The sequence below is a fragment of the Mesoplodon bidens genome (assembly GCF_964165515.1).
Source record: "Mesoplodon bidens genome assembly, chromosome: 2".
Taxonomy (NCBI): Eukaryota; Metazoa; Chordata; class Mammalia; order Artiodactyla; family Ziphiidae; genus Mesoplodon; species Mesoplodon bidens.
The window spans coordinates 70611938-70616814 of record NC_138177.1 but is presented as its reverse complement, the minus strand read 5'-3'; the positions used below and the strand labels follow the sequence as shown (position 1 = coordinate 70616814).

Below are 4877 nucleotides of genomic sequence, written 5' to 3'. Positions count from 1 at the left end.
CCCAGCTTGCCTGAGTCTCTTCTCAGTTATCAGATCTTCTTTTCCTGGACTCAGAAACTCCAAAAGATGCTTTATATGCCCAAATTCTAAAGTCTCCCCAATTTTCAACAATAAAATTCATACGCTTACTGTGGATATTTTGGAGTTCAACTTTCTCAGCCCATTTACCAAAAAGGAAAAATATGTTAACTTTAATGTAAAACTAAGTTTTCCCATGGAATAGAAGTCATCATTATTTTATTTTTAAAATTTTATTTTTGTTTCTCTAGAGTTAGTTCTCATTTTAAAAGGTCTCAAATTGTTGTCTCCTAAATGGGTTAAAATATTAAATATTGTCATCCAAAAAAACAGAAATACCTTTTTGCAGTGAACTGTATCCACTTTAACTCTTATCTCTTCGGGGCCTCTAAAGTTATTTGTCCCTTAACTCTATAAGGAAAATTACATAATTAAAGTTTACAATCCTATAATAAAAAATAAAACTTTTTTCCCTTACCATTATCTTCTCTCACTCTTCCTTACTTATTTTATTATTTTTCTGTTTTATTTATTTGGTATTACTGCATTGAATAAGAAAAAACAAAACCCATGATGTCTTCTTTAACAACAAACTATGTAATTATAATTGAAAAAGACCTTGGGATAATGGAAAGTGCACTGGATTTGAAACTGAAACCATCTAGTCTGAAGACTCAATTCTACCATTTTATTATTTTTTTAATTTTATTTATTTATTATTATTATTATTATTATTATTATTATTATTGTGGTACGCGGGCCTCTCACTGTTGTGGCCTCTCCCACTGCGGATTACAGGCTCCGGATGCGCAGGCTCAGCGGCCATGGCTCACGGGCCCAGCCGCTGCGCGGCATGTGGGACCTTCCCGGACCGGGGCACGAACCCGCGTCCCCTGCATCGGCAGGTGGACTCTCAACCACTGCACCACCAAGAAAGCCCAATTCTACCATTTTATAATCAGATGAATATTGGAAATTTGCTTAAATTTTATTAAGTATATAATGGGAATAGTAATGACAAGGCTACTTATTCCAGAAAAATTTTATATGACTTAATTTAGATGGTTGATTAAAAAGCACTTTATTTAAATATACACAAAAAAGAATGTTTATTGTTATGAATAATACCAAGCACATATATTTCATTTACTTCAAGTCATATATTTTGTTCTGAATCAGAAATCTGAAGTGCTTATCTTTTACAAAATGATTTGCAATGTATCATTAGAAAATGTTATATAAAATTGCTGAACGTTTCCATCCAGTAATAATTATCTCTGAATACAGCAACCCTTAAGGAAACCATATAAGCCTAAATCTTTACAAACTTTATAAAAATGGCACTTTTGGTGACATGGTCCTACTCAGGGAAGAAAGAGTACAACCAAAAAAATTATTTCTTATTAGAATAAAGGAAAGTAGGAGCCAGGACTAAACATTATTTCCTTTATAACCATGACTAAACTATGAAGTTTAATTCTTATATTTAAGGGATTAGATTCCCAAGATATCAATACAATCCTATTAAACATGTAAATAAAGGCCAGTCATTGAAATTTAAGTGGATTATCTGTGACATTGCTTCATTTCACTATTAAAAATGACTCTAAGTGTAAATACACTATGTATCTTATCTTTATTCATTATCGCTGGCTCCCCTGACATCCTCTGTTGAATGTGTGAATAGCCTGAGTTTTCTATAACATAACTTTTTTATAAATTATAGTTTTGTCAGGAGACAAAGAATGCCTCTGTTTATTTACTCTTTTAGTGAACCATTATTGAGCATTCCTCTGGGCAAAGAATTCTAACCGGCATGGGGAATATAGAGATGAACAAAATAAGGTACCTACTTTCAAAGAGTTCACAAACTAGAGGGCTCACAGAAGACATGCAAGCCATGACACAAGATAGAATAAAAACCATACTAAGTAGAAGCTCAAGAAATGTGTTATAGAAACACAAAACAAAGAATGTTTCTTTCTTGTTTCAGCTAATTATAGCAGGAGATGTTTTGCTAAATCTGGCTCCCTGTGCACCGATGCTAAATAAAAATACAGAGTCAGAGAACTGGAAGATAAGAAATATAGAGGATTTTTATTTTCTTTGCCAGGTAAAGGGAAGACACAGTAAACTAACACCTGAAGAACTGTGCCCCCCTCCTTGAAGAATTGGAAAAGATTTTATACGTGGGGCTCATGGTCTGGGATAGGTGATAAGGATCAAAGTAGTGAAGGTCTTGCATTTCTTTTCTTGTGCAAATTCATGGCCAAAGCTGGTATCAGGCAGCTCAGCAACCTGTTCTGTTGTCACTGAAGTTATGGGTTGTGACCTTCTTTCTGAAATGAAGAGTGCTACAAGGGAGTGTAAGAGGAGAAGAAATGCCAAGTCCAAAGGGTAATTCATATGGAGTCAGAGAATAATCAGTTTTGTGAAGGACAAGTCTAGCTACAAGTGTTTGTTAGTAGTAACAGCTAAAGAATAACCAAGATTGCTTAACTCTATCAGGCCTGTTTATGTTGTTTCCCCAGCCTGTTCATCATTTCCTTATTTTCCTTGTTTATCAGAAAAGTCTCATTTCTATTCTTGCTGCAACAGTGTCAGGACAGAGGTAGAATTTTATGAGTCCTTCTGGATTCAAAGAATAAACGACGGGACTGTGTGAGTCTTTGCCCCCATTTTCTTTGTATTCTATGATTAATCAACCTCTGAGAACATTTCCTAAGTGAACAGAGATTGGATGGATAAATGTCCCACTTAGAGTCAATGCACAGAAAAAGTAAACACAACAGCAACACACTGAAAACATAAATACAGATACTGGCATAAATATACTTTGTTAATGGGTATGTCTTTTGTCTTATTTGATAGTAGATCAGCATGTGTGCACTTTTATGGCTTCTTTGATCTCTTTACTCCTTAGACTAGATAATTGAGTTAAAGGATGGCCATAACACTGCAAAGAGTGGGCTAATGGTTGTGTCCCAGGAAAAGGAATCCTTAGTAGAGAAGCACAGGGATATAAAGGCTACATTTCCAAAACAATATCAAGAAAATAGTAAGGTGGGAAACATATGTAGAAAAGGCCTTTGGTTTCATCCAACAGAACAGATAATGTAGGATTACTGCAATGATACAAACATAACCCCAAACCACAAGCAGTATAGCCGTGATGATCTCCACAGCATGTACAATTTCTACAACCTTGATTAAAATAATCTATCAGTGTTCATGCATGTCAGATTCAGGATGAGATCAAAGTTGCAAAAGATATTTTGAATTTGATTTGGACCACAAAATAATAGTGTAGATATTCAAGCAATCTCAGGAAGTGGCATGAAGAAGCCACAGAAGCAACAGCCTACAGTCAGCTGAGTGTAGGGCAGAGGTGTTATGATTGTGGGGTAATAGAAGGGGTTGCAGATAGCCAGGTATCTGTCCATAGCCATGGTGGTGAGCTTGTAAACCTCAGAAATGACAAGAGAGTAAAATAAATACATATGCAGGAGGCAGTTAGTCAGAGAAATGGTCTTCTGCTCACTGACTTGATTGGAGAGCATCTTGTGGATGACGGTTGTAGTATACCAGATCTCCAGGAAGGACAGGACACTGATGAGGAAATACATAGGAGTGTGGAGGTAGGAATCCAGTTTATTGAAAAAGAAGACCATAAGGGTCCCAATGATGATGAACAGGTAAATTAGGAGCAAGAGATAAAAATAAGAGTTCATCTTCCTGCAAATGAAAAAAAAATCCAGTGAATATAAATTCAATCACTGCTATCTGATTTTTACTTAAAATCTTCTCAATGTGGGGCAGAAAAAGGAAAATAGAAAGAAAAAAGGAAGTAGTAATTGGATAATCAATTCATTCATTTATTATATTTTTATTTGTTCATTCAATTATTTGGTCAGAGCTTACTATGTTCCATGTGCTGTGTAATATGGTCGAATGAGAGAGATCACTTAAAAAGAACCAATATTCCAAATGCATAAATTGCTGTATTTCTCCTAGCTAGCCACACCATAAGATTCAGCTTATATAGGCAATTGCTTCTGTTACCCAAGAACACAACTTTATAATTAGCAGAATTGTCCCCTTTATATTTCCTTCACTTCTTTCCTCCATATCAGCCCCTCTCCTGCTCAGAATAAAGAATAAATCAGGGTTCAGCTCAAATAATACTTCCCATGAATTATTCTAGTTAGATTAAATTTTTCTCTCTGTGGTACTCCCATAGCAATTAATTTTGCACTTCCTATATCATGGCTAATAATACAGTACCTGTCTGCTTCTCCAATTCCTTCTTATACTCTATTTTAATCAGGTGTTTTACATGAACAAGTGCTCAGTAAACATGTGTGAATGTGGGGAGGCAGCCTTGCCCACCGGCACACTTAAGCAGTCATGGCTCCAACAAAATAGAAAGGCATACACAGCCCATATATAGGAGACATCCTCATACGCTGTTGGTGAGACTGTAAATTGGTGCAACCACTATGGAAAACAGTATGGAGATTTCTCAAAAATTTAAGAATAGAACTAGTACATGACCCAGCTATTCCACTCCTGGATATTTAACCAAAGAGCACAAAAACTCTAATTTGAAAATATATTTGCAACCCTACCTTCATGGCAGCATTATCTACAATAGCCAAGATATGGAAGCAACCTGTGTCCATTGATGCACAAATGGATAAAGAAGATGTGATACACACACACACATACACACACACACAATGGATTATTAGTAAGCCATAAAAAATGAAATCCTGCCATTTGCAGCAACATGAAGGAAACTTGAAAGTGTTATGCTGAATGAAATGAGTCAAACAGAGAAAGACAAATAATATATGATT

The 4877-nt window shown here is 35.5% G+C and overlaps 1 pseudogene across 1 annotated transcript; it reads right to left on the bottom strand.

Moving 5' to 3' along the window:
* Positions 1–3227: 3227 nt before the first annotated feature.
* On the bottom strand, positions 3228–4652 carry LOC308629805 (olfactory receptor 6K6-like; annotated as a pseudogene). Its single transcript has 2 exons — positions 4647–4652; positions 3228–3819 (listed from the first exon to the last, which is right to left on the bottom strand). The product of its transcript is annotated as an olfactory receptor 6K6-like (transcript).
* Between the last annotated feature and the right edge of the window lie 225 nt (positions 4653–4877).